Source organism: Chlorocebus sabaeus, chromosome 6 (assembly GCF_047675955.1).
Source record: "Chlorocebus sabaeus isolate Y175 chromosome 6, mChlSab1.0.hap1, whole genome shotgun sequence".
Classification (NCBI taxonomy): domain Eukaryota; kingdom Metazoa; phylum Chordata; class Mammalia; order Primates; family Cercopithecidae; genus Chlorocebus; species Chlorocebus sabaeus.
Genome location: NC_132909.1, coordinates 41,271,675 through 41,285,663, shown reverse-complemented (window position 1 = coordinate 41,285,663; position 13,989 = coordinate 41,271,675). Strand labels below are relative to the sequence as shown.

The 13,989-nt window shown below is 33.4% G+C and overlaps 1 protein-coding gene; it reads left to right on the top strand.

Moving 5' to 3' along the window:
• LOC103234280 (zinc finger protein 257) overlaps window positions 1–13,989 on the top strand; it is a 190,295-nt gene that overhangs the window by 35,935 nt on the left and 140,371 nt on the right.

Below are 13,989 nucleotides of genomic sequence, written 5' to 3'. Positions count from 1 at the left end.
TTTTTTCAAAAACTACTGATTATAAAACACAAAAGAGTTCATATTAAAATGTATTTTCGCAGATATATAAAAGTAAAAAATATTTAATCCAAAAGTAAGTTTATGTCAATATGAGAGAATTCACAGTAGAAATATCTGTCTCAAATTTCAGATATCACACTAAATCAGACTGCTGAGTATAGGAATAAATCCAAAACTAAAGTTGGTAGAAAGAAAAATTATTTGTATATAACTTTAAGAGAAGTAGATTTTGAGAAGTTGTAATTAAATTTAAAGTATACTTATATCTTAAAAATACAGATTTTTTTTGGCCAGACACAGTGGCTTACACCCATAAGGTCAACACTTTGTGATGCCTGAGGTCAGGAGTTCAAGACCAGCCTGGCCAACATGGTGGAATCCCATGTCTACTAAAAAGAAATACACATGCGCCAAGCATGGTGGTGTACACCTGTAGTCCCAGCTACGTGGGAAGCTGAGGCATGAGAATCACTTGAACCTGGGAGCCAGAAGTTTCAGTGAGCTGAGATTTTTGCCAGTGCACTGCAGCCCAGGTGACAGTGAGACTCTGTTCCCCCCCCACCCAATAAAAAGACAGCTTATTTGGAAACTGAATAATGATGGACTTCAACTCTTAAATTGCTTCATGCTATTTCTTCATTTCTGTTGCATTCACATGTAAAAGAATGTGATCAATTCTTTTTGCATCAAAGATTTGGGAGACTTTTTTAATAGGTGGTCATTATTTATGACCCTTCTTATGGACGACTAAGGAAATTAAAATGTAAGATGTATGATGAAAATCTAAGTAGAAAGGCTATTTGTGGTTAACTTATGGAATTGAGTGATGTATGAAGTAGGTATTCTGAGTAATTTTTTTTGAGAGGGAATCTCATTCTGTTGCCTAGGCTGGAGTGTAGTGGCGTGATCTCGGCTCACTATAACCTCCTCCTCACAGGTTCAAGCTATTCTGCCTCAGCCTCCCAAGAAGCTGAGATTACAGGTGCCTATGACCACATCCAGCTAATTTTTGTATTTTAGTAAAATGAGGTTTCACCACGTTGGCCAGGCTGTTATTGAACTTTTGATATCAAGTGATCTGTCCACCTCGGCCTCCCAAAGTGCTGTGATTATAGGCATGAGCCACTGCGCCTGGCCCTTAGTAATATTGTAATGCAGTATTATGAGATGAAATTATTATTATTATTATTTTTTGTTTGTTTAGGCGGAGTCTTGCTCTGTCGCCCAGGCTGGAGTGCAGTGGCACTATCTCGGCTCACTGCAAGCTCCGCCTCCTGGGTTCACGCCATTCTCTTGCCTCAGCCTCCCGAGTAGCTGGGACTACAGGCGCCCGCCACCACGCCCGGCTAATTTTTTTGTATTTTTAGTAGAGATGGGGTTTCACCGTGTTAGCCAGGATGGTCTCGATCTCCTGACCTCGTAATCCACCCATCTCGGCCTCCCAAAGTGCTGGGATTACAGGCTTGAGCCACCACGCCCGGCCATGAAATTATTCTTAATTATAGTTAAAATTAACTAAATTACTGTCATTTTACTAATTGTACTTTTATGTGATGAAACTACGTTTTTTAAAGTTTTAGGTTATGTGTTACTTTAATTTTTTAATTCAACATTTATAACATGTTAAATACTGTTATACATTGAAAAAGTGTTATGCCACTAATTTTAACCTATTTCACCTTACTCAAGGGTATATTTAGAAGATAGTAACAATACACTATTTGCTAACATAATAGACTAACATCTCTAGTATTCTTTTTCAGTGGCTTTAAACTGAAAATAAGTTAAATAGTATGGTTCCTGCAGGTTAAATTTTTTTGACATTTAAATTTATTTTTCTTAGTTTTTGTGTGTACATGATATGTGTATACATTTATGCCATATATGGCATATTTTGATACATTCATAAAATATATAATAATCACGTGGTAAATAAGGTGCCTGTAACCTGGCTTTTATGTTTTGCATTATGAACAATTTAATTCTACAGTCTTAGTTATTCTAAATTGTACAATTAAATTGTTATTGACTACATGGTTATTTTTATGGTGATAAAAATTGTAAATAAGTGTAAATAAAATCAATATATTTCTGAGTCCTGAATAATTTTCAAAAATTTATTGTATATTTTTTGAACATGTGGCTTCTGCCTGTGAGCACATAATAGAGTTTTAGTTTTGACCTACATAGAGTTAAATATACACATCTCTTAGTCTAAAGATATAACTTAGGTTTAAGGAGTGTGTTTGTTTCACTATAAGTTTGTAACTATTTTCAGAAGAAAAGAGTAATATTGAAACAAAATAAATCATTTTAGTAAGATGTCTAATTTACTAGGAAACAAAAATCCTCAAAAATGCTAAAAGCAGATGTATACTCTCTGCTTTGTATTCAATTTATACAACTATCTTATAGCTTATCATTTAGAATCTTTCCATGTAAACTTTCTGTTTTTGCTTGCATGATACTGATGCTCGACCCATAATCTTTTTTGTTTCTTTTTTTATTTTATAGTTTATGAAGTGTTTATCTGAGCTGATGTGTAGTTAAAAGAATATTTTTTATAAAATTTCATCATGCACACAAAATTATTTTTAGACATAATTCCAGAATTTGTGTATTAAGTTATGTTTTATTTTGTTAAAACATTTCATTAGGTTCTTTTAATGGGAAAATCCTATATAAGCTTACTTTTCTTTAGTTACTGTTCCCTTAACTTTTTATAAGTGACATTGAGTCAATTTGTTTCAGTAAGTACTAGGGAAGCTTCATAAGTCATGCAGATGCTTTTACATATAAATGTAGCAAACAAACATGACAGTGCTCAGTGTGTAACAGATGCTCCATAATTAGTCATAAATACTCCTGCTAAAGTTAGTTTATAACTTCGAGTCAGAGATGGAAAATACCAATTGCAAAGAAATAACATTGATTCGTCTGCGTTATGATTACAGTCATAACACAAATAAAATAACACAAATCAAATAACATTGATTTTTCTTTGTTATGACTACAGTTTTCTCATTGTTGTTGATTTCACATGGTATGTTATAGGTTTTAAGGAGAACATTGTTTTTTCTTTTTAAATTTTTTTTTGAGATGGGAGTCTCGCTCTGTTGCCCAGGCTGGAGTGCAGTGGTGCGATCTCGCCTCACTGCAAGCTCTGCCTCCCGGGTTCACACCATTCTCCTGCCTCAGCCTCCCAAGTAGCTGGAACTACAGGCGTCTGCCACCACGCCCGGCTAATTTTTTGTATAACATTGGTGTTTTTTTTTTTTTTTTTTTTTTGAGACGGAGTCTCGCTCTGTCGCCCAGGCTGGAGTGCAGTGGCGCAATCTCGGCTCACTGCAAGCTCTGCCTCCCGGGTTCACGCCATTCTCCTACCTCAGCCTCCCGAGTAGCTGGGACTACTGGTGCCCGCCACTGCGCCCGGCTAATTTTTTTCTATTTTTTAGTAGAGACGGGGTTTCACCATGGTCTCGATCTCCTGACCTTGTGATCCGCCCGCCTCGGCCTCCCAAAGTGCTGGGATTACAGGCGTGAGCCACCGCGCCCGGCCAACATTGGTGTTTTTTAATGCACTGAAAAATTGGTTTTAACTGGAAGGTTTGCTTATCAATAACTTTTAAGATTGGTTAATTAACATAAAAGACATACACTGTCCACCAAAGAGAGGATTAAATCAGCATGGTGTTCCTTCATAAGAGAAAGAGATTAGATTTTCATACAAAGTGTGGCAAATATATAATTTGCTAGAACACACATATATTATGAAAATTAAATTTTTAAGAGAATTAATAGTGAGCAATTTTCAATTTATTTAGGATGTACTTACAGCATAACTTACAGTTCCATGTAAAATCCTCTATTTTAAAGTGTCAATGTTAAAGATTGCAAAATAATAAAATGACCCCTGTAAATCTAGAATAATATTTATTTTCCATATTGATATTACAATTTGAAGAAATTTATCGCTCATTTTTTAAATAAATTTTTAGGAGGTTGAAGTTTAATCTACAGTTTATATTGTTAGTCACCTAACTGTAGCAAGCTCCTTGATCATTTTCTCTGAAAACTTTCAGAGATAATGGCAGCTTCTGGATTAAAACATTTCCTGTTAGTTTGCATGCAAACCAGTTTACCATGATCACAGTGGCCAGTCATGGGAGCATAAGCAAGCCTGCCCCTTTTCATGTCTTTCATACTGTTACCACAAACACCAGTAACTCCAGGTGCCCCAAGCTTAAAATAAAAACCCTAGAGTCATTGGTTTCTCCCATGCTGTTGAACATCAACGTTCCTATGGTTATGACTGACAAATGAGAAAACAGCAAAAAAACTATATTTTGGTAGGAATCTGCTAAGTTTATAAAAGAGATAGACAGTATTTGAAACATTGTTATCCTTCTATGGTATCTTAAAAATATATTTTTAACTTGATAAAATGTATATTAATTTTGTAAAACAACATTTTGAAGTATATATCCATTGTCAAATGCTTAGTTCTACATGCTTAATGCTTTATCTCATTGGTAACGTTTTTGTGGTTAGATAACATGAAATTGTAAGCATTTTTCAAAAATACAAATACATTATTGTGAACTATAGTCACCATACTGTACAATAAATCTCTTGAGATTATTTCTTTTATCCAAGTATAATTATGTGTTCTTGGACAGACATCTATCAATCCCCTCGTCTCTTCTAAATAAATACCTTGGCATTTGGTGGTCACCATTTTACTCTACATCAATGAGATTAACTTTTTTAGAATCCACATGTAAGTGAAATCACGAGACATGAATTTTTCTGTGCCTCGCTTATTTCAACTAATTTAATGTCCTCCAGTTTAATCCCTGTGATTGAAAATAATATAATTTTTGTTATTTAAAGATTAATAGTCTTCCATTGTGTATATCTACCACATTGTCTTTATTTACTCATTCAGTGTTGAACTGTTGATTTTATATATTTTACACATGAAGACTGCTGCAAACAACCTAGAAGTGCAAATGTTTCTTCATTCTGATTTCATTTGTTTTGGCTATACAATGGGGCAATTGTTATATGGTAGTTTGATTTTTAAGTTTTTTGAAAAAACTATTTTGTCTTTCATAATGACTGTCCTCACTTACACTTAAACGAATAGTGTGCAAGAATTTTCTTCAGATTTCTGCCAACACTTTTTCTTCTTAATTAGAGTCATTCCAACAGAAGTGAGTTGATATCTTATAGTTTTATTTTTTTTTTTGGCTTGCCTTGCCCTGACAATAATTGACATTCAGTGTTTTTAAAATATATCTGTTGGCCGTGTACGTATCTTTTTCTGAAAAATATTTAAGCCTTTTTCTCATTTTCAATAGTTATTTTCAGTAGTTATTTGTTTTTTGTTTTATAGTCATTTGAGTGTGTTTTGATATTAATCCCTTGTCACATTTATGATTGCAAATATTTTCTTCCATTTTTTGGTTGTCTCACCCTGTTGATTGTATTATATTCTGTGCAGCAGTTTTTAAATTTAAAATAATCAGATTAATCTATTTTTTCATTTTGCCTCTTGGGATTTGAGGTCAAATTTTAAAAATCCCTGCCCAACCAATGTTACAGGGTTTTCAGTCTATATTTTTGTAGTAGTTTCAGAGTTTTAGACGTATCTTCAGCCAATTGATTAAAAAAGAGATGCAGAGAAGACACATTTGCTTCTCATCCACACATCACTTCCACTTGCTATTCGTCAATGTGAGTAGAGCTGAGAATAGCAGTTTTCTAAAAGGCCAGCTGCTTCCAGGAAAGCAGGCAGTGCTCTTTTTACTTTAACAATGATAATCAACAGCACTTGTTTTGGTGATACTCCCGGCCAAAAACTGTTATTTTGCCTGAAGTACTGGTTTTCTATTTTTCTCTATATTTATTAATAAAATAAAATTCTTAACCAAGAGGAATTTATCTCATTCAAGTTTTATGGAATTTTGTTTACATTTACATGTCTCTGACTTTCCTGGAATATTGAAATTGTTACGAATCTAAACTGAGTACTATAAATAAACAATCTTCTACTAAAATACTTTTTGAAGTGGAGTGATATTTATAAAAACTTTTCATAACATTGAAGAAATGTTTTAACCATGTTCCCAGTAATTAGTCTGAACACAGAATTTTCAATTTTCAGTATTTTCTCAGAGTCACTAAGGGGAAATTGATATCTTTACAAATGGGGGAAAAAAGTGCTGAGTGGAGATGCAACACATTGCACATCAATGCTTTTCACATGCACCTATTAGGGTCTTAATTTAGTTGAACTGTCATTTGCATAGCTAGACATACTGAAGCTAGTCATACTATTTTTTGGCAACTAATGCCATATATTTGTTACCCATTAGTTTTATACAGTTACTTGCTTGGCTGAAAAAAATAAATCTCTTAATTCACTCTAAATTGAGAGACTAGATTCACAGTCTGGGGCTATAATAGTAGTTGAATGTTGGCCGGGCGCGGTGGCTCAAGCCTGTAATCCCAGCACTTTGGGAGGCCGAGACGGGCGGATCACGAGGTCAGAAGATCGGGACCATCCTGGCTAACACGGTGAAACCCCGTCTCTACTAAAACTACGAAAAACTAGCCGGGCCAGGTGGCGGGCGCCTGTAGTCCCAGCTACTCGGGAGGCTGAGGCAGGAGAATGGCGTGAACCCGGGAGGCGGAGCTTGCAGTGAGCTGAGATCCGGCCACTGCACTCCAGCCCCGGCGACAGAGCGAGATTCTGTCTCAAAAAAAAAAAAAAAAAAAAAATAGTAGTTGAATGTTTGTAATAGTACTCTTGGCAAATTCTCATATTCACATTCAGAATGGATATAAATTTTTTTTTTTTTTTTTTTTTGAGACGGAGTCTCGCTCTGTCACCCAGGCTGGAGTGCAGTGGCGCAATCTCGGCTCACTGCAAGCTCCGCCTCCCGGGTTCACGCCATTCTCCTGCCTCAGCCTCCCGAGTAGCCGGGACTACAGGCGCCCGCCACTGCGCCCGGCTAATTTTTTTCTATTTTTTAGTAGAGACGGGGTTTCACCATGGTCTCGATCTCCTGACCTTGTGATCCGCCCGCCTCGGCCTCCCAAAGTGCTGGGATTACAGGCGTGAGCCACCGCGCCCGGCATGGATATAAATTTTATGAAAAGTTAGGGAACTGACAAAAAGTAAAAAATTTCAAATAGGTTAAGTAAGTTTTGAGATCTATTGCACAGCAGGGTAACTATAGTAACTATAAACTATTGTGTATTTCAAAATAACTAAGTAAATTTCAAAGGTACCACCACAAAAATGATAGGTGAGTTCATAGATATTAAATGAAACAATTATTTCATATTTTATACATATACTAAAATATCACATTGTATCCCATAAATTTATGCAAGTGTGATTTGCCAAACAAAAATACTACTAATACTTTTTTTTAATGAGAGAATGAAATAAGCTATTGCACCAGAGAAAAATGTGGTTTTTCACCTTAAAATTGTAGGAAACATACACATTATATATATATACATACACATATATATATATTATTTCAAATGGCTTGCTCATTTACAGATGTAGGTAAGTAAACTTTTAATATCATGAACAGACAGAACCCAGCACTCAGAAATAGACTGTTGATTTTTAATGTTCAAAATAGTATAGTACTTTAAAAGACAGACTCCAAAGCAACTGTTTAGAGTAAAATTCTCTCTATATTTTTAAATAAGTGATTTCCTTCACTTGTTAGATAAAAAATTAATTTTATTTTTAAACTATATTGAAATTTACCAAATTAACATAAATTCATTAAACAAGTAAATAAAAAACATGATGCCTTCCTCTCTCTAATTATAAAACTGACAGACACTCTGCATTTAACCAAATACTTTGATAAAGGGATTCTAAAGATGATATCTCTCATGACTTAAAAGAGTCACTAGTTTTAACTTAGACATATATTACATTTTTATATTAAAATCTAGGATTAGCCTATTATTACATAGAAAATTTGTGGTCTGCATGTACATCATCATCCATTGAGTAGTCTACAGTTTCTGAGTTTCAGAAACGCTAATATAAGAATACTTCTTTCAATTGAATAATTTAAGTTTTCTCAGTGACTAAAAATGATTGGAATTACTTATCACTCACAATGTGGTTTTAAATGTTAATGAAGATTATATAAAGTTTCATTTAAAATCATTTTAACAACATTTCTTTTGCTTTTTCACTTTCATTAGAAAATGAGTATGAAAATGTATGTTTTTACAAGCCTATAAATTTTATTTAAATTTAGATATAGTGCTAATCTTAAAAGATCTGTATGTTTAAGATTATGGATAACCTATTTACACTTAGAAGATAAATAACTGCTTTCCAGTAAATCAAATGGGGCAATTTTGACTCTCAATTATAAGCTATTAAAATATTAATACTATCATCTAGGTGGAAATTTTAGATATCTGCAGGTTCAGGTTTTTTAGCATATAATAAATCAGAAACTATAAATTTTTATAAACTAAATAATGAACTAAAAATATAAAGTATTACTTTCTTTTTCTCAGTTTTGAAATACTGTCATTATTTCTAGGTGATATAACACTAAATTACAGAGGCTGTGGCCATTGAAATTAGAAATGTCATGGTTGATTCTTCTTTACTTGCCGCCTTTTTGTTTCAAACACAGCAGCACAAGGAAGGCAAGAAAGGCCTCTGATTGCAAACACATAAGTGCCCTTCTAGGGAGAATAAATGTGTGAGCAGATTCCCTTGAAATTCATGGCATCTTTTGTTCAAGTAAAGACTTTCGTATGGAGAGTAATAAAGACAGTAATTTCACACTGCAATGGCATAAGAAAAGTACTCTAAAATACCTTCTGACCCATTATTTCTATTTTTCACAGGAATGATTGTGATGGAATGAGCATTTGCAGCACTGTGGTCTTAAATATCCCCCACTTTCTGTTGAATTATTTTTGGAATACGACCATAAGCCTTTTGTGCTTTTTTCTTTTTTTTTAGAAAAAAGTTTTATATTTCTAATTCAGTAATTTAGCATAATTTTTGGTCTCACCCTTTCAAAAATAGTTCATTCTGAAAAAAATATGATTAAGCCACTTACCACATTTTCCCCAAAACAGTAAACAAATTAAGTCCATAGTCTAGTGTACAGTTAATACATAAATAATAAAGCTGTAATTTGTTTTACCTGCACACTTGAAAATAAAACACTTTTTGGCTATAGACCAAGAAATTTCAGAGGTTAGCTTATAAAATGTGAGGAGACCTTGTATAGAAACATTCACCACTATGCCTTAAGGGGTGAAAATTTGTCTTTCACCCCTTTCAACTGTTAACCCAGAGCTGGAAAAATAGAACATGTCATTATACCAAAAAGCATTTTATTATTTTTATTTTATATTTAAGGGATACATGTGCGGATTTGTAAAACAGGTATAATACATGATGTTGAGGTTTGGACACTTAATAATTCCATTGCCCAAGTAGTGTACATCATACCTAAGCAGATTTTCAATGCTTATCTCCCATCCTTCCTCCTTCTTTATAGAATTCCTAGTGTTTATTGTTTTCATCTTTGTTTCCATGTGCACCCAACTTTTAGCGTCCATGCTGCATTCATGTTGCTGCAAAAGACGTTACTTCATTCTCTTCTGTTGCTGCATAGTATTGGAGGTTGTATAACCACATCATTTTTCTTATCCAATAAGAGATTCACGGGCAACTGCTTTAATTCTGCTTTTGCTATTATGTATAGTGCTGCAATGAACTTGTGAGTGCTGGTGTCTCTTTAGCAAAATTATGTATTCTTTTTGGGGCAGATACCCAGTAATGGGCTTGATTGGTCAAATGGCAATTCTATTTTTAGTTCTTTGAGAAGTCTTCAAACTGCTCTGCACAGGCCCTGAATTAATTTGCATTCCCACCAACAGTGCAGAAAGATTTCCTTTTCTCCACAACTTCAACATCTTATCTATCTTACTTTTAACAACAGTCATTCTTACTGGTGTGAAATGGTATAACACTGTCACTTTGATTTACATTTCTCTAATAATTAGGAATGTTGAGCAATTTTTACATGTTTATTGGCAGCTCATATGTCTTCCTTTGAGAAGAAGCTGGCTATTCATATCTTGTTTGCTTTTTTTATTAAATGTTTTATAGATTCTGTATACTAATCCTTCATTGTCCGATTTGCAAATATTTTATTTCATACTGTAGGTCATCTGTTTACTTTGTTGATAGTTTCTTTTACTGTGCAAAAGCTCCTTGGATTAGATGCCATTTTAAATTTTTATTTTGGTTCCACTCATGTTAGATGTTAGTCATAAATTCTTTCCAGAGGCCAATATTTTCTAAGTGTTCTTCTAAGATTTTTGTAGCTTGGAGACTCACAGATCAAGTCTTTAATCTATGTTGTTATTATTTTTATATATAGAAAAGGTAGGAGTACAATTTTCCTCCACATATGACTAACCAGTTTTCCCAGTATTATTTACTGAATAGGGAGTTTATTCCCCTTTTGTTTATTTCTGTTGGTTTTGTAAAAATAACCTGGTTGTAAAGTATAGCTTAATTCAGGACTCTCTATTCCATTTCACTGGTCTATATGTATATTTTTGTACCAGAACCATGTCATACTGGTTACTGTGATGCAATCTTGGCTCACTGCAACCTCCACCACCCAGGTTCAAGTGATTCTCTTGCTTCAGCCTCCCAAGTAGCTGGGATTACAGGCATGCACCACCACACCTGGCTAATTTTTTGTATTTAGTAGAGACGCAGGTTTCACCATGTTGGCCAGGCTGGTCTCAAATTTCTGACCTCAGGTGATCCATCCACCTCCGTCTACCAAAGGGCTGAGATGACAAGCATGAGCCACCACGCTCGGCCCAGATTTATTCTTTTAGTCTGATGCTGTCTTGGCTATTCGATCTCCTTAATTCTTTTGTATATAATTTAGAATAGTTTTCTTTTTCCAATTCTATGAAAAAGCGTCATGGATAGTCTGATAAAAATAGCACTTAATCTGTAGGTTGCTTTAGGCAGAATGACCATTTTAATTATATTCTTTGAACCCATGAACATGCAATATTTTTACATTTATTTGCATTGCCTCTCATTTCTTTCAGCAATGTTTTGTTGTTCTTTGTAGAGATATTTTACTCCATTGATTTAATGTATTTCCAGAGTGTTTTTGTTTGTGGCTACTGTAAATAGAGCTGTTTTTTGTTCTGTTTGAATATTATTGGTGTACAGAAATGCTATGCATTTGTGTTGATTTTGTATTCTCATATTTTTTTGAAGTCTTTTTTTCACGCTTAGGAGTCTTTTGGTGAAATCTTTAAAGTATTCTAGGTAGGGAATTCTATCATCAGTAAAGATAATTTGACTTCCTTTGTTTTCTGTTTGGATTCCTTTTATTTCTCTGGCTAGGACTTCATAACTTCAATAGGACAGTTTAGAATTGATATTTTTATTCTTATGAATGCTTCCAATTCTTGCTCTTTTAGTATGATGTTGGCTAAGGATTTGTCATAGATGACTCTTATTATTTTGAGGTATGTTTCATCAATGTCTAGTGTGTTGACATTTTTGAGTCAATATTAGATTTTCTTGAATGCTTTTTCTGTCCCTATTGTTAATTAAATATTTTTTTTAGTTATCTTTACATGGTGAATCACACTTATTGATTTGCATATGATGAAACATCTTTGTATTTATGGAATAAAGCTCACATGATTGTAGAAAATTAACATTCTGATTTGCTTTTGAATTCAGTTTGCTAGTATTTCATGGAGGATTATTGTTCCAATATTCACCCAGAATATTGACTTGTAGTTTCCTTTTTATCTTGTGTCTTCACTAGATTTTAGTTTCATATATTTCACTGATTTCATATAATTAGTTAGGGTGAAATCCCATCTTGATTTTCTGGAACACATTCAGTAGGCTTAGGACCAGCTTATCTTTGTATATGTGGTAAAACTTGGCTGCCATTTCATACAATCCAGGGCTTTTTATGGTTAGTAGGTTTATTATTACTTATTCAATATCATTATACGTGTTATACATTTTTGCTCTGCTAAAGACTTGTTATTAGGCCAGGCACTGTGGCTCATGCCTGTAATTCCAGCACTTTGGGTGGCCAAGGTGGGAATATAATGAGATCAGCAGATCGAGAACATCCTGGCTAACATGGTGAAACCCCATCTCTACCAAAACCACAAAAAATTAGCCGGGAGTGGTGGCAGGTGCCAGTAGTCCCAGCTAATCGGGAGGCAGAGGCAGGAGAATGGCGTGAATCCGGGAGGCAGAGCTTGCAGTGAGCCAAGATCATGCCACTGCATTCCAGCCTGGGTGACAGAGATAGACTCTATCTCAAAAAAAAAAAAAAAAAAAAAAAAAAAAAAAAAAAAAGACTTCTGTTGTTTTCTGGTTCAATCTTGAGAAGTTTTGTGTATCCAGGAGTTAATATATTTTCTCTAAGTTTTCTACTTTGCATGCATGTTCATAGAAGTCTCTGAGAATATTTTTACATCTATGTAGAATTAGATGTGATTTCACATCTCTAACATTTAAATACATGCAGAATAAGAGTTTAACAAAATTCAACATTTCTTCATGATAAATTTCTGAAGAAAGAACCTCAAGCCAATAAATGCCACATATAACAAGCAGACAAACAAAACGAAGCACAGCTGATAACATACTAAACAGGGAAATCTTGTAAGTTTTTACTCTAACAGCAAGAAGACAAAAATACCCACTTTCTTCAGTCTTATTAAACATAGTACTAAATATCCAAGACAAAGAAATTAGAAAATAAAATCAAAGCACTGAGATTAGAAAAATTGTTAAGCTATTCCTGTATAATTTTTTATTTCTATACATAATCTTAAGTAAACAAAAGTCTAAGACATTACTAAAAATTAGTAGGACTAATAAACAAATTTATTAAATTTGCAGAATACAAAAGCAACATCCAAGTAAGCAGAATTTCTATAGACTGACAACTATCACTAAATGAGTGAAAGAAATTAATACACAATTGGAAAAATATTACTGCTTCATAAATTGGCATTACTAATATTGTTAAACATCTGTACTGTACCAAATGATGTACAGATACAATGTAACCTCTATCGAAATACTAATGATATAATTAACAAATTTTTAAAAATATATCTAAAATTTATAGAGTACAAGAGACCCTGAATAGCCAAAGCAACCAAACAATAGAAAAAATAAAGGTATCACTCTACCCGACTTTGAAATATACTAAAATTTGATAGCTAAAAAAAAAAAAAAAAAGTATGGTACCTGCATAAAAACAGACACACAGGCCAGCAGAGAAGAAAAAGGAGACCAGAAATATACGGATGTGTTTATAGTCATCTGCTTTTTAAATAAAGGTGGCAATTTCTTAGGGAAAAGGTAGTATCTTCAATAAATGGTGTTGAGAAGAGTTTATATCCACATGCAGAAGAATTTAATAAGACCCTCAACTCACAGCATAAATAAATTAGATAAATAAAATAAAAACACAAAATAAATTTGATACTTAAATACATTTAATACACTTAAATACATTTAATACATTTAATAAATTCACCTGTTGATGGACACTTAGGTTGATTTCATACCTTAGTTATTGTAAGTAATCCACTTTTTTTCCTTTTCTTATTTATCTCTTTTTTCTTTTTTATTTCTAGAAACATTTTAATTTTATTCTATAAATTATGACTGTTAAATACCTTTATTTCTATGCCTTCCTTTGGTTAATATTTTGACTGATTGAAACAATAAATTTTAAAAAATTTTTTGGATCAAGGCCATTACTTTATTATTAACATAATCTGAGACAATATAGCAATAAAAATCAACATTGATTAGTGAAACAACAATTTTCTAGCACCTGGTAATCATTTTCTCTCCCATCC